Source organism: Brienomyrus brachyistius, chromosome 8 (assembly GCF_023856365.1).
Source record: "Brienomyrus brachyistius isolate T26 chromosome 8, BBRACH_0.4, whole genome shotgun sequence".
NCBI classification, from domain to species: domain Eukaryota; kingdom Metazoa; phylum Chordata; class Actinopteri; order Osteoglossiformes; family Mormyridae; genus Brienomyrus; species Brienomyrus brachyistius.
The window spans coordinates 8,996,858-9,022,373 of record NC_064540.1 but is presented as its reverse complement, the minus strand read 5'-3'; the positions used below and the strand labels follow the sequence as shown (position 1 = coordinate 9,022,373).

The following is a 25,516-nucleotide window of genomic DNA, read 5'->3' as shown; positions in this document are numbered from 1 at the left end:
AATGCTGGAAGATGGATGGATGGATGGATGGATGGACGGATGGATGGATACCTTGGGGAAGGGAGCAGACTGTGAACTGCCCAGCTCCTGCCCAGCACCCCCACCCTGTGAACCCCCCCCCCCCCCCCCCAAGGAGGCGCATGGTTTGCATTCATGACGAATGGTTGCTTTTATGTTCCTGGCCTCCTTCTGTCCTCCCCTCCCTTGTTCTTTCCCTTCATCTACACCCTTTATCATATAAAGACCGCAGTTGCCACAGTCTCTGACCCGGATGCTCATTCCGGCAGGGGGCCCCGCCCCACACAGAATGCCCTCTGAGCGCAGCGTGCGCTCTGCTCCACCCCATGGAGCGCATCGGCAGCGGAAAGAGAGCAGCCCTGCTCTTTCTGGAGTGGGGGGTGACATTGAAGATGGCACCTCCACCCCCACTGCTTCATCTATGACTCGTTATTCCTGTAACTTCGGGGGGGGGGGGGGGGGACAATGTGCTGGAGGTGATGAATAAATAAAGAGGAGAGAGTGGCTCGATGGAGATAGGTCTTCAAAAGGACTCCTGCAGGGGATGGAGAGCTGAAGACACTCCCTTGCAGGCAGACACTGGGCTTATCACACTCATGCTGTAAGAACTTCAAATGCCTCGGGATGCTGTGCTGAGGAGCAGCCAAAACAACATGCAAATGTCACTTAAAAAAGGTGAAAGAAGACGCACGCTTGTTCTGTGGTGGAAGGGGGCGTACAAGTGGCTGCCGCTCATCTGCCTCTAATATTTATATCATTTATTTGCTTGGGAGGTGCGTCTGTCCAGAGCACCTTCCCGAACTTACAGAATGCTTCTGTACAACTTGGAATCTTTCCCGGTGCCATTCCCGCTGTCACTGTCTAGCTGAGGAACCTTCCAGCAAGGTGAGAACTACGCTGGATTAAATGTCATGCTACCTGCTAATCATCCGCTTTTAAATGTCACCTGGAATCTCTGACAAGCTGTACCCTCTTTATTCAGCGGGACATGTCTCACGACTCCAAAAAAACGCAAAGAGCTTCTCTGGCAGAGCAGCTAGCGACATCAGCGCTAGGAGAGACGTAGGCCGATGAAATGCTGAAGTGCTCTGGTTGAATGTCATCCTTCACTAGACTTCCGCCTACACAGAGTCATACAATTTCTCTTTTCTACAGAACGGGAATGATGAATACGCTCTTTCATCGTACCTCTTCCTGTTCACACTAAGAGAATGGATTCGTGACTTAACGGGGGGCGGGGGGCTCATCAGGTGGGGGTGAGCTCGGCAGGTAGGATGTTGTGACTGTGATCAGAAGGTCACCAGTTTGAATCCCAGGACTGGTAGAGTGATTTCACTATTGAGTCCCTGATCTAGACCCTCAGCCCCCAGTTGTACCAGGAACTGTCTCACCCTGCTTGTTAAATGGACACTATGACACTGTCTGCTGTTGGGTTGTTCAGAGGTGACAAAGGAAGGAACAGGGACTGTGGGAAAGGTGTTAACAAGAGCACGGACAAGGAAGTATGGCCATTTCTGTAGGAGCAAGGGGCAGACATGCAAAACAAACTGGATGGGGCTGAGTTTTCTGAGCTTGAGAGAAAATGAAAGTGAAACTTATAAAAGGATTGGGAATCAGGGGCATATGACATAAATGAACATACTCATGACCTGCCTGCACCTTGCCTCGAGACGTCCATACCAGCCCCCTTTAGCTGAGCCTCCTCTGCTATAAACAATATGTTCTTTAATCCATGTTTGTTTTGTGTTCTGTACTGGTGTTTGTTCTGTTTAAATTACTGTCCAGGATTAACCTCTTTCGTAAGCAACTGCATTTGAGTAGATTACAGTGATAATTATGGGCATAATTTAGGCAATGAATTATACCAAAAGCAATAAGTCAGTAATCATTAATGTCTGTTAACAACAAAAGTGTCACTTTCCTCAGTGTTATAATGGAGTCATGAAACTGAGGAAAAAGCAGCCAATACCTTGATAGGTGTGAATTTCTATATGGGTGGATGTGGAATCAACGGGCTTTTGGTGTGCTCTTATTTCTGCAGCGACACACCTTCGGTACCCACACCAACGCCCAAATCAGAACCGACAAAAGCCACACACCTTCGGTACCCACGCCAGTCCTCAAATTGGAACCAACAATAGCAACACACCTTAGGTACCCACACCAGCACCCAAATTGGAGCCGGCAATAGTGGTACACCTTCAGCACCTACACCTGCATCCAAATAATCAGAACCGATTATAGCGACCACCTTCAGTACCCACACCTGCATCCAAATCAGAACCGATTATAGCGACACACCTTCAGCACCTACACCTGCATCCAAATAATCAGAACCGATTATAGCGACCACCTTCAGCACCTACACCTGCATCCAAATAATCAGAACCGATAATAGCGACACACCTTCAGCACCTACACCTGCATCCAAATCAGAACTGAAAATAGCGACCACCTTCAGTACCCACACCTGCATCCAAATAATCAGAACCGATTATAGCGACACACCTTCAGCACCTACACCTGCATCCAAGTCCGAACCGATTATAGTGACACACCTTCAGCACCTACACCTGCATCCAAATAATCAGAACCGATTATAGCGACACACCTTCAGTACCCACACCTGCATCCAAATCAGAACTGAAAATAGCGACCACCTTCAGTACCCACACCTGCATCCAAATAATCAGAACCGATAATAGCGACACACCTTCAGCACCTACACCTGCATCCAAGTCCGAACCGATTATAGTGACACACCTTCAGCACCTACACCTGCATCCAAATAATCAGAACCGATTATAGCGACCACCTTCAGCACCTACACCTGCATCCAAATCAGAACCGATTATAGCGACACACCTTCAGTACCCACACCTGCATCCAAATCAGAACCGATTACAGCGACACACCTTCAGTACCCACACCTGCATCCAAATCAGAACTGAAAATAGCGATACACCTTCAGTACCCATACCAGTCCCCAAATCAGAACCGACAATAGCGACACACTTTGTTACCCGCACCAGCACCCAAATCAGAACTGAAACCAGAAAAGATACCCTCAGTATTTACAGCATTCCCCAAACTAGAACCATCTCTAGCCCCCCCACCAGCACGTGCTGCCAGAAGAAAGGCTTTAGTCTCCTCCATCCTAGCCAGCGGAGCTATTGATGTCCTGCCTTCTCACAGATACCTGTGGGGATTTTAATGATGGGGCTGATCAATAATGCATAGCTGAGCCTTGTTTGGCTAATTCTAAGCACCTTTCATTAGGGTCTCCCTGCAGAGTCTGTCAGAAGATCATTGAGGAGGTGCTGCAGGCGTGTGTGCCTGTTCACACACACACACACACACACACACACACACACACACACACACACACACACTCAAATACACACACACACACACACAGGTTTGTAATTATATCTCCATTCATTTCTATGGGGAAAACTATAACCCCAACCCAGCCATAACCCTAACAATAAGTAACCAAACAATATAAGATTTTTGCCATTTTTAGTTTTTTAATTGCATTCATAGATCTTTGTGGGGACCTGAAAAATGGTCCCCACAACGTCAAAAAATTAGTTTTTATTACATTGTGGGGAACATTTGGTCCTCACAATGTAATATAAACCTAATCCACACACACACACACATACTCAAAAAGGTGCCTGCTCCTAGAAGAGGGGCGCATGAAAACTGACACAGGAACCCATGTTCTTTTTTATTTATTTAGCAGATACCCGATGTTATATTTATCCAAACATACATTTTTGAAAATGCGGGGTCAGCCGGTTCCTGGGGCAGTCACGGCCTAAGGGCCTTGCTCAGTGGCCTGACAGTGACATCACCCTGGCAACCATGGGATTTGAACGGTCGACAATCTGATCCCAGGAGCAGCACAGCCACACACTGCCCCCACCGTGCGGTTGTGAGATGCAAGGAGGTGAAAAACAGGGAAAGACGGGGGCAGTGAGAGAGGGCTGGGTGTCTTCATTCCCTCTCCACCCCTCCCTCTTGCTGAGACCTGCTGGCATGCACCATCTCCATCTGCCCCCCCCAGCCCCTCCCCCACTCTCCTCCCTCCCATTTTCCTCCAGCAAGGTGTGTTGACAGGATAATTTCTCATGCCCCCCCCCCCCCCCCCCCCCATCTCCCGCGGGACCCTAAACTTGCTGATGAAGCAGATACTTCCTGAGGTGGGGCAGTGTGGCAGTGTGGCCCCTCCTCATGGACGAGGAGGTAGAAGGTGCATAGTAGCTGCCTGATTGTGTCTTTGGGGGGGAGGTGATTATCAACAGCGTTAATGTCTGAAACACCCACCCCCCCTCCACCATGCATCACTGCTCACATTGGACTACTGGCAACACCAGGAACAATGTGTGTCTCTGGGGGGTTGTAATTAGTATAATCAGTGAGTAAGCATCCACAGCCTTCATTAGTTCAATACTTTACTGGAGCCTGGAACACAAGCTCGGAGTTCAAAGGTGATTCTATGGTACATATTTCCAGTTTGGATATAGCCGAATAATACGATCCTGTACTGAATACACAGGAAGGAGATACTCAGATGTGTGGGTGATTCATGCACGGTGACAGAGACAACATTCGATGAGCCTGTAGCTGCTCCACCCCCCTCCCCTGTGGCAAACTCACTGGATTAGACACGATTGGAAAAGGCACACACCTGTTACTACAAGGTGCCACAGTTTGCAGTATGTGGCAGAGCAAAAACCAAGCCACAAAGTCCACGGCACTCTCTGCAGACAGAATCGTGTCGAGGCGTCTGCAGTGCTTCGAGGGTTCCCTGTGAGCACTGTCAGCACCATCATCGTCAAAAGACCAACCAGAAGCTTCCAAGAGCCGTCCACCTCTTGGGTACTTGGGTAAGAAGGATCAAGGGGGTAAACAAGAACCCGGAGTGCTTCAAAGGGCACCGAGAGCAGGAGAAAAATGATTCTCTGGTCTAGTGAGATAAAAATTGAGAGGCAGATACTGCTCCTCACGCACAGTGAAGCCTGGTTAGGTGTCGTGGGGGTGTCTCAGCGCCAGGGACAGGGTCACTAGTCAGGGCCGAGGGCAATATGAATGGAGCTAAACATAGAGAAGTCCAAGAGGAAAACCTGGTCCACAGCACAGTGGAAGAGGATGAAGATTCATTGTTCAGCATGACAATGATTGAGAGGGCAGCCTTGAGCATGCTGGAGTGGCTTTGGAACACGACTGTGTCCTTGCTTGGGTCAGTCGGAGGCCGGATTCCAATCCCACATACAGTAAAATCTGTATGGAGAGCTGGAGGCTGCAGTTCACCGGCCCCCCTCCAAGCACTGACACCTCGAGAGAGGAGGCTGTCTGCATACAGGTGTGCAAAGCAGGCAGAACCGCGGCCAAGAAGACACATAGCTGAAAACACCATGGGTGGTGGAGTAATCATATCACTGCTGTGCTTGTGAGCGACGCCCTGTTTCCGAGATGCTCCCTGGTCCTGCTCGCTTATCCTCGTGTGTGTTGCCTTGGACAAAAGCATGTGCTGAATAAATGCAGTGTACCAAATGAAGGGTCTTTAATGCATGACACACTCCCAGCCAGAGTGACCTGCAGATCTACATTAGTGATGATCGCAGGCGCTACCTGGCAAGTCAGATCACACATTCTGATTTACAAACCGACGCACTCACCCGCAGGGAGGGCATGGGATCGCTGGCACGGGAAGAGGACTGCCATAATTGCGACTCATGATGGGAAATGACCGGACCTGACACTCTCTTCCCTGCCGGGGTTCTCCTACCCCCTCCAATAGCGACTACTTAAACCCATCAGAACTGTTTCACTACCAGTGGCCAGTGAAGGGAACAGCCGTTCACTGGGAGCCCAGCTGTTCAAAGCAGCACCTCGGTGGAAAGAGAACAAAGCATCCCTTGCTTTTATCCTTTGTTTGTCTTGGTGCTGTTCTGCTCCCTCAGGGTCCATTTTACCCTGGACGAGACGAGGCTTTTGGCTCCAAGACACAGGAAACTGAATCGTTTCATGTCCAGGAAGCGGGCTGCCTCCAGGATAGGCTGTGGGGTCTTTGGACTCATCCGGCCCAAGGTTCCTGTCACATGTTAGCTTCCTTAAGAGACAGGGCTGCAGAGGCACTGGGCACCGACAGGTCTGGTTGTTAGAAGGAGAATGGGCCAGCCTCTGCACACAGAGTGCAATAAACAATTTGACTCCCATCTCTCACAGGTGCTGGTTCCTGTGGTTCCTGTTTTGATTCACTTGTGCCCTGTGACTCTGTCCAGGACGATGGATAGGTAACATTGTGAGTCCTGTTTGGATACCGTGTGGTTCTTGTTATGGTATGATATGATACACTGCTGCTATTGATTCTGTGCTCCTGTCTGTTATGAGACGCAGATGTGTTACGGCAGTGAGTTTCTCTGCTTGGCTGATGGTGCATGATGGTGAGTATCAGCGGAGGCCCTGTGAGCGGGATCAAAGTGCTCGTTGGCATGGTGACCCCGGTGAATGGAGTCCCCCCCCCCCATTCTCCATGTTCTGAGAGAGTGGTGGGGGGGCAGAACTGCGATTACGGCCCTTTTACACCATGCCCTCTGCTCATTACCGCTTTTGGCAGAATGGAAATGTGGGAGGTGTAATGGTTTAGAGGCACTATGTGAAGAGATGGCGGCTCAAACTCCAAATAAACTTTCAGCAGATGGACAATAAGTGGCAATACTGCACTTCTGAGCCATTGTGTGAACATCGCACACAATAATGCCTTTACCATAGCTGTAGCACAAAGGCTTGTAGATGCTCTAGATCATTAGCGACTAGGCTACTTGGTTCTGCTGTGTGGCTTAGCAGGTGAGGATGGTCTGCTTGTGAGCGGAAAGTTGCTTGTTTGAATCCTGCACTTAGCATTCTGGCTGCTTTAAATATGAATGTTTGCTAAATAAAGAAATGCAACTGCTCAGTCACTTGCCTGCATTGCAAAGCTGGCAAGTCATTTATCCCATTAATGGCACACGAATGGACTCAGGATGTACCTGTTATTGCTTTAAATATCATCCCGGATACATGCAAAGGATCCCTCACCTGTTAGCAGCCAACCTGCACCCTGACAGCAGACGTTTTAACTCCTCACACTGTGACTCTGCGTGGCAGAAACACTCCCTACCTGTTAGCTGGCTTCCGTTACGCAAAATCCTGTTTTTTACCCAGTGAGTACTACTTCCAGCTCGACTCACTTTGGTGTATTCCGAAATTTTTAAAGACGTTTAATAATTCAGTGACCCCATCGATTATTCCTGCATTAATGGAAACGACGCCAATTGCGACTGGATAATAACTTCTGATGATTTGCTGCGGCTGCACTGGTGATTCTGCCGGATGTCTGCGCATCGTTTCTCATTGCCAATGCATTATTTATTGCCCCGTCTAAAGCCGAGTTTGCAGCGTTCAAACAGGGACGATATCTCAGCAAAGAAGCCAATCCAGAGCTGTGGAGGTCAGGCCTCCACCTGCCACTCTGCCCACTCCGACGTTCACGGCCCAAAGATCCGTAGCCGCTAAGGGTGGCCGTTCTGAGCGTGATCGCACCCTTCACGTCCTGGCAGTCAGGGGAAGGTGCAGGTCCAGCAGAGGATGACCAGAGACGTCCTGCACACAGCCATCACATCGGAGTTACTCCTGAGATTTAAACCAGTAACCTTCCGGTATGGAGTACATGTCCTCAGCTGTCACATTACGGTTTATTGAACATGTGACTATAGGTCTAGATTTCGCACACCTGTTGTGTGGCAGAATACGCTTTTTCTTATCTTTGTGAGCTGCAGAGCTCAGCGCTTGCCGGCGTATTCTACTGGGCTCCATTGAAAAAGAGCAGAACTGGGATTAAAGTCACCTGATGGTAGAAAGGCCGCATGGCCCCCTTTATGACTGCACTTCCCACTACTCTACGATGATGTCTGCACTCACCACGGTGAGGAGAGCACACACCTGCCCCGCCCCCTCGTACGCGAGCTGGGCCTGGAGTCATTTCTGGATCGTCAGCAGCCTTGCAGAACTCTCGCCACATGCCGTTCCTGCTGACTCAATGATGACGGAAACGGTCCATGCTCTATTTATTCTCAATGTGACAGTTACCACCCCCCCCCACCCCCTGTTCCCCAGCAAAAACAATCATACATAAAAGAAGAGGGTGTGGAACAATCATGTAACATGTGACATGACACATATCATGTGGCATCGCGGTGTTTCATTACAGTATTGCTCTAGGTTCACCTAAATGTATATTTTATGGAGGTTTAACAAATTTCAAAACAAAAACAAAACACATCTTTCTATTCGTCTGCCCATTGTTTACACTTTTGCACTCTGCATGATCTCATTTGTAATGCGACACTCATGCCTAGTACAATACAGGTATCTGTGTGCAACATCCTGCCATCTTGAATGTAACCACTGCATTCTCTGGTGCTTCCGTAGCCGAGAGCATCTCTGCTCGGTGAAACTGGATGAGCCGCTATTTAAAGCTGAGGCCTCCACGGCTGATTGGCAGGCGGGTGCCGTCGGTGAATCAGCCTCCAAGCTCTGCCAGCCATCCCAACACCAGAAGAAAACAGAGAAGCCCCTCACCCCCCCCCCCCCTCGACCGCACACACCTGGAGGCTGAGGAGAAATCAGCAGCACAGTAATAAATCACTATAACACGCAAAGCGAGAGGAATTATGGGACACGACTGTATCAGGGCGGCTTTTCCTGCTTTAGAGCATCTAAATGGATGCAGTCGGAGAAGGTTCCCAAGGTGATGCTATCGACCGAGTGGAGAACCTGAGACTTTGGCTGGTTTGGCGACAAGCGTCTAGAACTCGCCGACTCTGTGGCTGCACCAGCATCCTGCCATTTAGCGAAACGCCCCGGCTGATGTTTACTCTCTCTCTAAAGATGGAGGCTCTGCCATTCATAGCAATGTTGAAGATATGGCAGTAAATTATGGAATCTATGTGGGTGAATAACAATTCAGTGCGGTTTTGCACCATTAAACAGGCCTTGGCTGGTGTTGGGGCTGCTGGTCCGCCATCACCGAACCCTGTGGCCTGTGACTGTATTTCTCGCTCATAGATCCACCCAGGCAGCGGCAGGACACATAGTTTGGGGGGGGGGGCTCCTAAGGTTTGGGAGGGGGCAAGTCCCACCATAGAACAAACTTACTGAATGTACCTGTTTGATCCGCTTGTCGATACGTTTTGCTGTCATCTGATTTTGAATTCTCTCTCGCTTCCCTTTCAGCTCTGAAATTAGCTTGTGTGGCCCCTGCCTGTCAGCCCCAAAGTGACTTTTTGAGTTTGGCCCCAGAAACATCAAAGCCCCCCCCGCCTAAGGGGGGGGGGGGGGGGTCATGTTTCCTGCTATTTGAGGTGCACCACTATCAATAAACAATATGGGCCTAGCCAGCTGGCGTCAGGTTTAAGGGAGAAGCAGTACTCCGCCGTGGCCTCATTAGGTTAGATATTATTATGATAAGGTATGAGGTAATATACTCCATCTAGAATGATTACTGCAGAGAAACTAACCGCTCCTTATCTAAAATAAAGCCTCATCTAAAGTACATATCAGCTGAGTTTCAAAAAAATCCACTGAGAGCCTGCAGACAGAGGATGTAAAGACAGACAGACGGGTGACTAAGGTGGAGAAGGTCAAGCAAAGAGGCTCGGCGGCGAGAAATCCTCCTTAATATTTACCAGGGAAAGCGGAGCTGTTTAGGCACTCTGGCTGCCAGCGAGATCACTGACAGCAGAATGGCGGCCATCTGGACGATGTGAGCGTGTTCCGTCTCAGCAGGCAGGGAAGGCAGCCTCTGGGAACGCTGGCACACGGCATTCCGGCTGGATGGGAACGCTGCTCCCATTGGTGGAGGGCAGCGTGCTTCGCCAGCTATGAGGGTGCGTTTAAAATCTACTGCGTCGGGTAGCTCTGGAATCTGTCCCAGCGGCAGCGAGGCGGGGGCAATGTGGGGGGAGGTGAGCTGAACCGCATCTCATTAGCACAGACTGCTAAAGGCCAGCGGGCTGCAAATCATCAAGCATCTGTTGCTTCAGACACCTGCGGAAAGCAGGTTTGGGGAAAAAACAAGACAACCACAGCCATGTTGATGTGAAGTGATCTGTACTCACTACTGAATGCATCCATCCAAAAACATAATAGACCACATTATGTATGCAATAAGCTAGTGAACACCAATGAACTAATGAACAAGGGTATATAACTAGCTGTTCTACTATTATGTCTAAAATCTATATTAAAATCTAAAAAATGTGTATTGCAACCAGCTTGTGACTGACATGCCTAAAATCTGATACATGCAGTTTTCTGAGATGTTTAGGGAAATGTCTTTCCTGAAATAACTTAATATTATACAAGCTAATACTTACGTAATGTGTTATAATTCATGGCCCTCCACAGAAGAGCGATCGCATGCCCTGCATCGCTCAGCAGCCTTACGTAAGGTTCCGCGATTTTTATGTAACATGTTTCGGTGGTATAGCCATGTCGACGGACACGCGTGAGGATGGATGTTGTGCTCCGCGTGAGTGTGCGTGTATGTAAATGTGAATTCTGACATCCCAAAACCGCAGGTCGCTTCCCTGCACATCTGCTGATTCATATTGCGATGTTGCTGATGCTCTTTAATCGTGTTGTTACTTAATCTCACCATGGTTCACCACTGCCCAGGAAGTCAATCGCTCTGCATAATGGGAGTACTGGAATAAATAAGTGTGATGCAACGTGAATGCAACCCGAACCATCTGACACTGTGTTGCCAGCAAAACCCGTCAATCTGTCCTTTCGATGCCCCTCAGACAGACGCTGAGCCATGTGAGATAGAGGACATGAGGGAACAATGCATATCCATCCATCTATCCATCCATCCTGCTTATCCAGTAGAGGGATGCAGACAAGCCCGGAGTCTCTCCTAGGTTGGGGGACACCTTAGATGGGATGAGGAAGTATGTCAGGCAGATGGGACAGCTGACAGACCAGACATGAACTGGAAAGTGTGGCTAGAAAGATGGTGGAAGATGGATGTAGTGACACACAGATTCCACCCCCATCATCATATTAAAGCAGGAGGGGGCCTGATCCACCCTCACCTTCATATTAAAGCAGGAGGAAACACACCATGCTCATATATAGAACAGAATAAAAATGATTTGGATAGAATATGATTTAAAAGGATGGGATGGAATGGGATGGGATGGGATAGGATGGGATAATGAAAGGATAGGATACTTTGTCCATCCATCCATCCATTTTCCAAACCGCTTATCCTACTGGGTCGCGGGGGGTCCGGAGCCTATCCCAGAAGCAATGGGCACGAGGCAGGAAACAACCCAGGATGGATCGCAGAGGATACTTTATTAATGCTTTATTAATTCTCTTTTCGCCTACTCCTTATTGCTCTCCATGAGACACACAACCACACATACAGGTGAAAGCAAGCTTGGGGGTCAGAGTGCAGTGGTTCTTTTGTCACACTGGCTGATTCATGGTGTTTTCAGATGGACAGACAGAGTGAGTCATTGCATCGACTGATGTAACGTGTGTAACAGACACTGACAAATTGTCTAAACATTTCAAAAACAATTCCTTAATCTCTGAGCTAGGCCACATGTAAACGTTAATGTAAGGAAAACATACAGATAGGTCAGCATGAGAGTCCTTCTCCGTTTAATACTGCACATCACATGTTTTGTAACATTGAAATTCCCTCTTCCCCATCGTGTGACTCTCTGCCATGTTGACCAAAGTCTTGTCTCGGTTTCTGGAACCCCCCCCAACCTGCCCCTCCAACCCAGACCCCGACTGTTGCCTATCCTCTGCTTCTGCCCTTGTTCCCAATGATGGGGTACATCCACGCCTCAATGTACCCCAACATGTGTCTCAACTGCAGATGGAGGCTGAAGCACATGAATATTGATTATTGTCCTCCTCTGACATGGTGGGTTGGGTGGGGGGGGGGGGGGGGTAATCATTCCACTTTACCTTGACTGTGATGAAGAAACAAAGTGATTGTTCCCTGGAGAACCGATTGTGAGATGATATCCATGACGGTTCTCTCATATTCATTACGTTCATTACATTTTCATGTTATTTGCTTAGCTGATGCTGTTTTGCCAAATCTTCACTATATTGGGAACAGAGACTCTAACCCATCCATCCATCCATCCATATTTCAAACCGTTTATCCTACTGGGTCGTGGGAGGTCCGGAGCCCATCCCGGAAGCAATGGGCACGAGGCAGGGAACAACCCAGGACACACTCACACACCATTCACTCTCACATGCTCTCCTACGGGCAATTTAGCAAGTCCAATTAGCCTCAGCATGTCTTTAGAGTGTGGGGGAAACCGGAGTACCCGGAGGAAACCCCACAACGACATGCAAACTCCACACACATGTTACCCAGGCGGAGACTCGAACCCGGGTCCCAGAGGTGTAAGGCAACAGTGCTAACCACTGCACCACCGTGCCGCCCCGAGACTCTAACCTTTCATCCATTTTCCATAACTGTTTAATCAAGGCCAGGGTGCAGATGAGCCAGAAGAGGATTCCAGGAGGAAAACCACAAAGCCAGAGATGGACAGGCCATGAAGCCGGAGAGAAACGGCCACAGATCTGGGGTGTCAGTGCCTCACAGGGTACAGTCACACACCGGCATGTACTAAAGGTCATTTAAAGACATCAGTCCATTTAAGCAGCGTGACTCCTCTGTACCGTGGGAAGAAATTGAGGTACCCACAGGAATCCATGCAGGCTCCACCAATCACTCTGGAGGCTTGGAGCTACAGTGCCACCCAACGGACCTGAGACGCTGGGTGCCTGGGCTACTTGGCTTTTGTTTTCCTGTTAATTTAAACTGTTTTGTTTGTTTCTTGCTGGTTCCTCGTTGACCGGCTGTCCCAGCCCTGTGGAGGAATCGTTAGGCAGTGGAGCCTGTCGGTTGACCTCCGAACATCTGGCACCGCCATCGAGGCACTTACTCCCTTCATCCTGAGAGCGGCGGCCATAACCTGACTTAACCTTCAAGGGGAGAATGTTCCAGAAAGGGTTGCAGGGCTTAGTGTTCATGGCATGGCAGATTCCACGGCATCAGCACACTACCTTTCCGTGTCCAACTGCAGCTGACCTCTGATCAGATATGTCCCGGTTTATTTTGGAATTGGCACAGCGGATGCTCCGCGAGGAACCTCACACCTGACCTCTCCCCCGGACAACCCTGCTGCCATGGCAACGACTCAAAGCCACACACCATCGGCCGAAACATGGAGGAGCGTACAGTCAGCCATTAGGTTAATTATAGCGGGCCCCCTCAGGCACCCCCTCTGGTGACCACTGTATCCGATAATTCATTCCCTCACGTTCAATGTCCATGACAGCCACTCATGGTGGTGCCATACTGAAGCCAGGTGCATTGTGGGAAAGACTTCAGCTTGTGCAGTACAATCTACTCCAGATGATGTCCTGCATATGAGGTGGCATACAGCTGAGTGTACATCCAAACAACCTTGTCCTGGAAAACGTAGCCATGTTAAGTGCCTTATTACATTATATTTAGCAAGTATAGGCTTTTATTCAACATACACCCATATATTAACTGCTGACTATTAATACTAAGGGCCCTGTTGAAGGTTACAACAGCAGTTTATCTCCTGGGTCTCAACCTGTATAGTTACTTAACCACTACTCCCCCTTCTGGCCATGATGATGTCATACATGCCCTGACAGCTGCACGGACATTCACCTTTCGGAAACGGCGCCCTGAATCCCCCTGGCACCTCCTGAATTATTTCTCTGACTGCGTTTTATCCTATCGCTCGGGGACAACAACCTTGAGAGAACCTCCTTATCTTCCCTGGACGACTGAAACTCCATCCTCAGCCGCGGGCGCTGGATAACCACGTGGCCATGTGTCTCTCTGCCTTTCTCATTCCTTGCAGCACCGTGAGCTGTTTGCTCCTCGTTTATCGTTCACACGGCAGCCGTCACTCACCGACATTAATGTTAGACAGAACAAAAAAAAAAAAACAACACCATATTAGCTTTAGTCCTTAAGTTTAGCAGTGCATTAATGACCAACTGAAAGGTCAGCAGTTCCAGTTTTGTTTTTAGCTGGAAATATCCTGGACTGGAATATAAAGCTGCTGATTTCTAAACACCGACAGTGAGTAATGTCGCTTTGCTGGGCCAGAATTACTTTTGTCCTTTCTTAACAAAACATGATTTATGCTTCAGAGGCTCAGTGGGCAGCATCGCGGCCTCACACCTCCAGGGTTGTGGGTTCAGTTCCAAAGCCTGCAGTGAGTATGTGGAGGTAGCATGTCCTCCCAGTGTTTGCGTGGAGTTATTCTGGTTTCCCACAGTCCAAAAACCCGAAGCTAGATTAATTGGTGTCTATAAATTGCCTTTAGCATGTGTCTTACAATAGAGCAGCATCCTGTTCTCCTCCCTTCCTGGGAAAGGCTCCAGGCTCTCTACTGGGTCAGTGGTTAGATGATGACTGGTTAGTTTTTGAAGATGTTAAATTTGTTATATTTCAAATTATATCCTGCTTGGATTGTATTCGCTAAATTTGTGGCTCATCATGGTGCCTAGATTAATGGCTGCCCTTCCCGGACAGCTTACTCTACGAAAAGGAGCAAGTTCAGGGGGGTGTAAGGACAATTTCCTCAAGGGGATCAATAAAGTATCAATTATTATTATTATTATTATTATGGGGGAGAGTGAGGCAGGGAGAGGGAGGCAGGCAGAAGGAGAGGGAGTCAGGAAGAGGGAGAGTGAGGCAGGGAGAGGAAAAGGCTCGTGGGGGCTTTACTTACAGAAAAATGTTGGACCCACCTCCTCTACAATCTGATTGGTTATCTCTTTGGACCAATCATTTTTCGTTCTGCCCTCAGAACATATTTGTATAAGCAAAACTCCCATGAGATATGGAAGGTGAGGCAGGGAAAAGGAGAGTGAGGTAGGATAAGGAAGTATGAGGCGGAAAGAGGGAGAGTGAGGCCAGGAGAGGGAGAGTGAGGCAGGGAGAGGGAGAGTGAGGCAGGAAGAGGAAGAGTGAGGTAGGGAAAAGGAGAGTGAGGCAGGAAGAGGGAGAGTGAGGTAGGGAAAAGGAGAGTGAGGTAGGAAGAGGGAGAGTGAGGCAGGGAGAAGGAGAGTGAGGCAGGAAGAGGGAGAGTGAGGTAGGGAAAAGGAGAGTGAGGTAGGAAGAGGGAGAGTGAGGCAGGGAGAGGGAGAGTGAGGTAGTGAGAGAGAGAGTGAGGCCAGGAGAGGGAGAGTGATGTAGTGAGAGAAAGAGTGAGGAAGGGAGAGGGAGAGTGAGGCAGGAAGAGGGAGAGTGAGGCCAGAAGAGGGAGAGTGAGGTAGTGAGAGAGAGAGTGAGGCAGGGAGAGGGAGAGTGAGGCAATGAGAGAGAGAGAGTGAGGCCAGGAGAGGGAGAGTGAAGCAGGAAGAGGGAGAGTGAGGCCAGGAGAGGGAGAGTTAGGCAGTGAGAGAGAGAGTGAGGCGAGGAGAGGGAGAGTTAGGCAGTGAGAGAGAGAGTGAGGCAGGGAGAGGGAGAGTGAGGCAGGGAGAGAGAGAGAAATACAGCAGCTGTGTAACGCTGACCTTTAAAATTATTGTCTGTTTAAGAAAATGATGGATCCCCTTTTTCATAAATAGCATGGCCTGCAGCCTTGAGGACAGGGTGACCATTCATCCTCCTTTTTGGGACCTAAAATTGCCTGAAATGTCCAGGATTTCTCTTTGTTTCATGTTGTCATTTTCTTTCTACACTCAGAATACTTTCTGTGGGCATATTTGTGTTGCTTTGATGCTGAACCCAACCCTGGAGCTGCATGTGTCACCTCTCTCCTCAAGTGCTCACAAGCTTCCCCGCTGTATTGGTAGAGCTGCTGTGACCCTCCCTGCTCCCTGGGGGGCAGCATGGTGAGGGCACAATGAGGATACTCACTAGGTGGGGGGGGCCTGCAAGGGCGTTTCCTGCAAACCAAAGGTGACATATTTCCAGAGTTGGGTAATTCAGGTCCAGAGAGTAAAACTCCAGACCAGGATTTTGTTTCACCCAACCAGTTGAACATGAAGAGTCACGGTCACAAAGCATTCAACTGGTTGGGTGAAACAAAATCCCGGTCTGGCCTTTTACTCTCTGGACCTGAATTACCCAACGCTGCATGTTTCACACTGATTTGTATTGGCGATGTGCTCATAAACTCTGTATTGTTCCAGATGTTTCTATATGTCTCACAAACATCTGGAAGAAGCTGATCTGTTTATACTATCTGCATGCAAAACACGAGTAGGTACGGGTGCCACATAACTGGCGTACACTTCCTGCCGTGTGTCTGCAAGGTGCATTATGGGATGCCTTCAGTAAACATACTTGCATGCTTAAACCTCCTCTTAGGCTCTGGGGGCTTAACATAGATATTTTCAAAAACTGACACGACCCAATGGTATTTATACAAACTTTTACATGTTTATTGTGCTCAGAGTCACTTGATTGATGCGAATGATTTTGCCATGTAATTTAGTAAAGAGAAGTATGAAGGGAACAGCACATATCACTGAATTCTCCTAGCTCAGGGTCAAATAGCTCAACTCTGATTCGGAATCAACTGAGACTTACAGAACCCTGTGACTCTCACATATATTCGCAAGTCACACCCCTGGCTTCTAACGTCAGAAGGACCGTTGTGCATGACCAAAGAGTCATCCCTCAAGACCCAGTGACTTTGACTCATGTGACCAATGTTGTATCGAGAAATTCTGCCCCCCCACCCAATTTTATATATAATTTTACATATACAAGGGCCTCTATCTAGTGCTGGGCCCTCTAAATCTGCCAGGGCATCCATGCCATTCCGACTCCCCTGCATGTAACTATCAACAAGGTGGATTTCCACCTAAGTTGGCTTTATCACGAACTGGTGTGAAGTTGATTCTTGTGGTTGTGCCTCTGTTCCCCATGGCTTCCCTCACTAACAATGAGGAACTAACAATGTTTGGTTCTAGGAACTGTTATCAAACGTTACAATTAAGGTATGGAAATGTTCAAAGTGTCCTGTTTTCCTGATGTTCCTAGAACGTTAACCCACTACTACATCTAATAATAATCATGCAGTATATGAGGCAGTAGAGAGCATGGTAAGGCATCGGGTAACACTGCTGTCTCACACCTCACAGGACATGGGTTTAAGGTGAATTGGCTCATGCACAATATGCAATATATAGCGCTTTTATAAAATAATATTTCATTTGAAAACCATTTTTTCAACACTAACAGCAGTAAAAGGATGTTTGCGTATTAATGTTACGGGGCTGACATTGACAGAACCTAAAATGTAAAACATGGAAAAAACATTCCATTAATGTTACAGTAAGGACATTCTCTGCCAACTTTGAGAAGACCTTCAGATTCTGGGATCGTTCCCTGTTAGCTGGCTCAGTGAGTCTCAGCCACCTCCACTCGTCTTCTCTCCCGTCATGCCTTCTCTTAACTGTCCGTCACCCGCTGGGGGATGAGTGTAGACCAGCTGCCGCACTGTGATCATTTCCCGGAGGAGCTGGAAATGCGCAGAACTTGCCTTTAAACACCTGGATGAGGAGAAGCGTGACAGTGTTGTTGGGTTTGAGCTACTCTGCTGTGTCACCGGCGTTTAGCACTGAAGCAGCTGTGCAACTCAGCCCAGTGATCAGGTGAACTCCAGAAGAAGCAGCTCAGTCAACAAACACGGCCCAGTTCTGGAAGGTTCCGGCGGGGGAACTGGCCGAAGGGATCGTCTTCTCCTTTGTCACATTCTTTGTTGGGATCGAGCAGCAGAGTGGCGCTTTAGGCGGCCATGGATACCAGCAGCTGCTTGGATAACTTCAAACGCGGCGATAGACGCTGCCCAGGGCCCCCCGACTTCATGAAGAAGATTCTGGAAATGGGTGGCTGACGCAAAAAGGAGGCAGTTTGATTCAACTTGCTAGAGAAGTGCGTCGCCTCTGTCCCTTCTGGAACATTCTTCCAGAGCACGAAAATAAGGAGAATTAAAGCACGACTGCATTTACCAATGCATATAAAAATAGAACTGGAAAAGGCAGAGGGCTGATAAAATATTGATACGCCGTACATGAGAGAAATACAAGTGTGTGTGTATTTTCAGCCCAGCCTCTGAGGGTTACCGATGTCGATTGCAAGTAACATCACAAAGATCATGTGACATTTATGACATCATCATCAGATTTATAGATTTTTTTCCCCTTATAAGCCTAGGTACTGTGTACTCAGAGACATATTAATCTAAGACTTATTTTGTGAAAATTGGATATTCAGCGTTTTAGGTTCAGGGCAGTTATAGATTTAGTTATAGCTATACATTTCTTGATGCTGGATGTGTGTGTGGCCGGGACACATAGTGATGTGGATGACTTTGGGGTATTCACAACCACCTCCACACTGAAGAAAGATGCCCCATTGATATCTCACAGCAGATACTGCTTGGGCTATCTGCATATACCAGTATGAGTGTGCTTTGAGTTTAGGTCAAAGGAGGTGATGCTAAGATTATATAATTCCTTGGTGAGACCCCAGCTAGAATATTGTATGCAGGTTTGGTCACCATACCTTAAGAAGGACATTGCTGCCTTGGAAAAGGTGCAACGTAGGGCTACGAGAGTGATTCCTTGTCTTAGAGGAATGTCTTATGAGCAGAGGTTTGCTGAGCTGAATCTGTTTAGCCTCGAGGAAAGGAGACTAAGGGGAGACATGATCCAGGTATATAAGATTCTAACAGGTCTGGATGCTGTTCAACCAAATAGTTGCTTCGATGATAGTTTAAATACTAGAACTCAAGGTCATAGGTGGAAATTGGCGGGAGAACATTTTAAACTGAATTTGAGAAAGCACTTCTCTACATACACAGCGTGTAGTTAGAGTATGGAATAATCTCCCTGTTAGTGTAGTGCAAATTAAAACCCTGGGTTCCTTTAAATCAGTGCTAGATAAGATTTTAACAACTCTGAGCTATAAATTAAGATCTCCCCAAACATGCTGGATGGGGTGAATGGCCTCCTCTCGTTTGTAAATTCCCCATTTTCCTGTGTTCTTATGTTCGCACACACATGCACAGACACACAGCTGCATCCTCCCTGTTATTCACTTGTTATTTACTGGGTCTGACAGCTGGGGCAGCACAGCCAGGTGTGAGGTGGGCACAGAGGCCAGGTGTGAAGTGAGTGGCACAGAGGCTGGGTATGAGATGGATGGCACAGAAGCCAGGTGTGCGGCAGGCGGGACAGAGGTCAGGTGTATGGCGGGTGGCACTGAGGCTGGGGGGCCAGCGGGTTGGACAAAGGCTGGGTGTGTGGTGGCGGGACTGAGGCCGGGTGTATGGCGCGTGGCACAGAGACCAGGTGCTAAATGATATTTCCATGGGGGGGGTTGTATCTGCAATCAGCCTGTCAGACACCCATCATGTACTAGCTGCCAAAGGAGAGGGTCATGTCACACCTTCCACCGATGTGGGGGCTTGGCGTGCTGACTGATTCACACCGTGAGAGAGACGCCTCTGCTGACGAACGAGTTACTGTTGTGGGCGACTGGGTTGGGCACTGACACAGAAATGACTGAAACTGGCATAAGGATGAAGGAAAATCGCCCTAAATATAAACGATATAGTGATAAAATCACCAGCCAGTAGAGGCTGCCTTCTGTGGGTTGGGTTGCGGTTTATGTCTATGCTACATCGTTAGCCTGCTGTAACTGCAATGTTTGTAATGGGGTGAAGTGAAGTCAGGTCACATGCTCCTCTCTCGCCCAATCATTTCTCACTTGAGTCCTTTCTATTCAAGGGTGTACATATGGTTTTTCCTGTCCTTGTCCAGACCAGACATTATTACCCTTCCTTGCATCGGCAGCCATCTTGTTTTTCTGCCTGAATACCTGCCCCCCCCTTTTGTTTGGGTGTCACACCCCCCCTCACATCGCATACCTGTGCCCCAAATGCAAGTCTCCTTTTCTGCCCCCGGTTGCCATGTCATGTGGACCAGTTTGCTGTCCCAAAGGAAGTGAGTGGACTTTTGGCACTTTTCCGCAGCGGAATGGCGGAATGGCGTTTGCGTTGGCCTGTCCTGCTTACCAGGGGTGTGCGTGGGAGAGCGCTGACAACGACTGCCAAGAGTGAACAAGAGAAGTAGCAAAAGACTCTTTATTCTTTAAATGGCTGCTCCTCTGCGTGGGCCTGCTCGGCCGTCTCAGCGAGATCCGTCTGGACGCGCTTATGATTTATCGCTCTGCCCTCTAAGGATTCAGTGTGAGATTTTCCTTCTTATTATTGATCCTTGCTCTGTCACGACCACCATCTTTTCACATTTTGTTCTGCAAAAAAAAGATAAGGGAAGGGAAAAGCCCAAAGCAAAGATGGTGCTTTGGGAGCCTGTAGTGTCTCTGACTTCGCTCACTTGCACCACGCTCCAAACTGGATCTGCAGAGCGGCTGAGAACCATAGACGGCACGTCTGTCATCTGGACCATTCACATTATACCATCTCTGAGTCTATAAGGCAGCCAGCAGACACACTGCAGAGTTTTTTTGGTTCACTGCCGCAGTTACTTTCAGTCATTTGAAATACCTGTAAGCCAAGTGCCCTGTCAAATGTCCTTGGCATTTGGAAGCAGAATCGCCGTGTGCACCAGTGAATTCTGTTACCGATTATCTGGGTTGGGGAATAAGGAAACATTACCCTAGTGAAAACAGCAGCATTGCAGAAAAAAAAGAAGTTAACTTTGGCTTTTCAGACTGTCACAGCAGGGGGCTGGCAAGCCTCTCCCTCTGGTCTGCATACTGAAAGAGAGAAACACAGACAAGCTTATTTATACAGTAAACAGCAGCCAGAATGAAAGAAGGTGTTAGTGAGCATGTGGCTGTGAAGTGTCACCTGGCTCCCTCCTGACCAAGATGGAGACCAGGTGTCCCATATGCCAATTAAACATGTCCAGCATTCCGCAGAGCACAGGCACGGATAGACTGACCCCACTCAGGTAGGACATGGGCCCCTTGCATATACTGGGGAGGGGGGCAGTGTGTGGCTCTGCAGGTTAAAGCACTGTGCTTGTGATTAGAAGGTTGCCAGTTCAAGTCCCTCAATCAAGAGAGAGATGTGGCCATTGGGTCCTTAAGCAACCCTCACTGAGAGTGGCTAACGCCGCTTTCTGAAGCATACGTTGCTCTGGATAAAAGTATTAAACGTAAATGCTGAATTTTCAGCATCTTACTACTGAAACCCACTGGAACCTGCCCAGTGAGTCCTGTGATCTAGCCAGCAGCATCCAGCTAACAGCTCACAACTTCTGCTTAATCTGACCCAGTGTCCTCCAGTTCATGGACCCTCACCTCGGTCCAGGACCATGATATAAGGAGGCGTGAGAGAGCAGGGGTGGAGAGAAGGAGAAACACTTGGTTTCCCATTCAGTACGATAGCAGTGGATTGAATTTTTAGTGGTTATTGGAGAAACCACTGCTGACGAGGAGGAGGAAGGAAGAGGAAAGATGGGTGAAAATTAGAGAGAAAGAATGTGGTCGTGTGATCGGAACTGGCTTTTGGGGGAGATGAGAGCAACATTAGCATTGGCGTTCTCAATACAGTGAAAGTAAGAATGGGAGGTGAAGAGTCAAAGGAAGGAAGCTACATCATGAGGAGAAAGAGGAGGAGGAGCCAGAAAAGGGCCTTTGGCACTGAGTCTGCTGGTAGAACTAGGCCCATAAGCCACACGTTAGCGGTTTGGGTGGTACGAGTGGTTCTGCTGAACCTCTCTGAGAACAGCCCCAGCTGTAAATCACTCTGGGCAAGAGTGAGACCAGACCCCAGGAGAACAGGTCATGTATGCAGAAAACAGCTGTTTATCTTCAAATGTTGAAGACCCCAGGGATGCCTCGAGGGTCTTCCCTGCAGACACCCCACCTTTCCTGGAAGTTCCAGGAGTCTCCCGCAAACTGACAGTATCTCCCCGACACCTACAAATGACGTGCAGTGTCCTGGAAGTCTGTTGTTCTGCTATTCAGAGTTAGCAAAACTGGCCAGCAAGAATTTTTACCTCAGTAACGTAGCCCCAAATTTACCACTGCTCTCCAGCCACGGTCGGCTAATGTTGCCCTCCAACCCCACTCAGCAATGTATACAGTATTACGGTAATATCAGCCAAGCACTGGCCAGCACCCCCCACCTTCTCGGATGCCCCTTTTCTGCTTCCCTGAAATCAATACTCCGAAGGTGGCATCTCTGCTCCTGTCTCAAATCGAGCAGCTCTATCTGCCAGAAGATGCTGAAATATGGGAAAAAAGACAAGGACAGAAACAGAAAAACCTGAGTAATAGTATGGATGATGTTACTGGGGAGAATGACCCCACGCCATCTTCAGTCAGCTGGTCCCTGCAAACCATGTAAATTTCTGCCCTTAAATTTTGCGGAAATGCTGCCCAGGAACAGTGAATAAAGAGCCCGACTTGTCTCTGTCCAAAACAAGGCTCGTATTCCGGCACTGTGACCCGCAGCTCCGCCCAGTGGTGAAGACCTACACATGGAATTCCTGGCTCCAGCTGCATAAACTCTAAGCGTAAGGTACTGAACCACGCAGGTTGCCTGGGATGTAGATGTGCTGAGGTAATAATATTTCTAAATGTGTCTGTTGTAGTGGTCCTCCCTCTAGGGCAACAGTGACAAATCACTTGGCAATGTCTCTCCCACTGAAATTCGCACAGTCAACAATATCTCAATCAGACACGGCCTTTGGTGCTGCATTCCGTCCCCAGTAAGGTGCTGCCTGCACTCCATCTCAGCACACAGACAGGCCTCAGAGTAATCGATTGGGTCCCCTGAGGCCCATTGTGTGATTGATGGTTTTGTTTGTGCTTCTTGTGAGCTATTTATTTGCGGACGTGGGATGAAAGCCAGCGAGGTTAATTAATGGCCAGGCCCCTTGCATAAAGCTACGACCTGCAAAAGAGTGTGCGAGTCACGGCCCTCATATGCAGCTACGCCTTGTAAAGTAGTGTGCGAGTCACGGCCCTCATATGCAGCTACGCCTTGTAAAGTAGTGTGCGAGTCACGGCCCTCATATGCAGCTACGCCTTGTAAAGTAGTGTGCGAGTCACGGCCCTCATATGCAGCTACGCCTTGTAAAGTAGTGTGCGAGTCACGGCCCTCATATGCAGCTACGCCTTGTAAAGTAGTGAGCGAGTCACGGCCCTCATATGCGGCTACGCCTTGTAAAGTAGTGTATGAGTCACAGCCCTCATATGCAGCTACGCCTTGTAAAGTAGTGTATAAGTCACAGCCTTTGCATGCAGCTACACCTTGTGATAGAGTGTGTGAGTGACAGCCCAGACATGCACGTTACACTTTGCTACAAAGCATGCAAATCCCTTACATGTGGCTATGTGTTTTGACAGAGTGTGTGGGGTCACAGGCCTGAAATATGGCTGTATCTTGCTACAAATCATATGAGCCACACCCCTTGCATGCAGCTACGCCTTACTATAAAGCATATGAGTCACAGCCCTTGCAAGCGGCTGCACCTTGCTACAAAACATGTGAGTCACAGCCCTCGTAGGCGGCTGCACCTTGCCACAAAGCATGTAAATCACGACCCTCGCGTGCAGCTACACCTTGTGACACAGTGCGCGAGTCACGGTTCTCAATGGAGCCGAAGCTCAGCTTTCTTACATCAGTAGCAGCCATATGGAATGAAATTTGGTTCTAAAAAATGCTGCTACAACAACAAACAAACAACACATAAGGAGTAAGGATTTTCCAGGCATTTTCCCAGAACATTGTTTTTTCTGCCCAACACGTTCGGTAAACAGCTCCACAGTGTGACACACTGAAAATTGCTGAGTGTTGGTGCTGGATGGTAGATGGACAAGAGGCATAAGGCCGACCACATATCTAGTGGCTAAAGACACCTAATAATAATAATAAATACCCACCTCTGTAAATGTGTCAATCAGATTCATCAATAAAAGCCTAATGCAATGCAACAATAATGGTACTAGTTCTATAGTAATAGAATGTACCCGTCCGCAATATGGTAACACAGTACACTGCGATTATACTCCAATCTCATAAATTCACAGTACACATTACTGGACAGAGTGATAATACTCCAACCTTATAAACACACAATACATGTTACTGAAGAGAGTGGCAATACTTTAACCTCATAAATGTACAATATACCTTACTGGACAGAGTGGCAATATTCCAACCTTATAAACACACAGTACACGTTACTAGACAGAGTAATAATACTCCAACCTCATAAATGCACAATATATGTTACTGGACAGAGTGGCAACTCCAACCTCACAACTTCACAGTATACCTTCCTGGACAGTTCTATTGTACTGCTTTATTCTGCCATATTTTTGACTTCAGGCACTTCTTTTCTATCCATCAATTTTCTGAAACCGCTTGTCCTATTCATAGTCACAGGGGGCCCAGAGCCTATGGGCCCATAGCAGGGGACAACCCAGGATGGGGGGTCAGCTCATTGAGGGGCACACTCACACACAAACACATGCTCAACTATGGGCAATGTCGTAACTCCAATTTACCTCAAGCATGTGTTTTGGCCTGTGGGAGGAAGCTGGAGAACCCACAGGAATCCCCCCAATGACACAGGGAGAGCATGCAAACTCCACCCACAGAGCCATCGTGGGGACTAGAACCCTGGTCCCTGGCCCTTTTTTCTATTTCATATTTGTTCCCTAAATATGTACCACTGCAGTTCCTAGTCACATGTCTACTCTGATGCTCTGTGAGTGCCTCTATATTTTTTGTGCTGTCTCATCCTGTTGCATCTTACTGCCTGGATGGCGAGAATTCCTCTGTACTGATGCACCAAAGGCAAAGGAAAATCTGCCTTCATTTGACAATGTTCATCAAGGCCGGTGAAACGTCACAGCTGCGTCTCGTCTGGTCAACTCTCCGCAGGACATGAATGGCTGTGATGGATGGATCTTCATTGAAACACCTTGACTGACAGGATTCCTGCAATTCTCCTCCCCACCACCGGAGGAGTCATTCCATTATTCAGACCTGACCTATGGGTGACTGATGTGTCGGCCATCCAGCTTTGTACTCGTCTGACCTATATGACCCCCCCCCCCCCCCCCCGTCCTCTTCAGTATCTTTGCAGCAGGCTGCTCACGCTTGTGACCTGAACCAGGCCCCCCAGTTGGGACTGGGGGCAGGATGCTGGGGTGTTGGCAGGTTCTGATGGGCTGCAGCATTTGCAGGCCATTTACAGCTCTCTTTGTAAAACCGCAGCACTCAGATACAACAGCAGAGTAAATCACCCAGGAAGGTAATTACCCTAATCAGGCAGACGGAATGTGAAACCCGCTTACCCCACCGCCTGTAAAATGGGAAAGGGATTCACAAGGAATTGATAAGCATAAAAC

The 25,516-nt window shown here is 48.4% G+C and overlaps 1 long non-coding RNA gene across 1 annotated transcript; it reads right to left on the bottom strand.

Moving 5' to 3' along the window:
* Positions 1–16,529: 16,529 nt before the first annotated feature.
* LOC125748029 (uncharacterized) lies at positions 16,530–25,198 on the bottom strand. The gene is made up of 2 exons (XR_007399439.1): positions 18,683–25,198; positions 16,530–18,079 (listed from the first exon to the last, which is right to left on the bottom strand). It is a non-coding gene; the product is annotated as an uncharacterized LOC125748029 (long non-coding RNA).
* Positions 25,199–25,516: the final 318 nt, after the last annotated feature.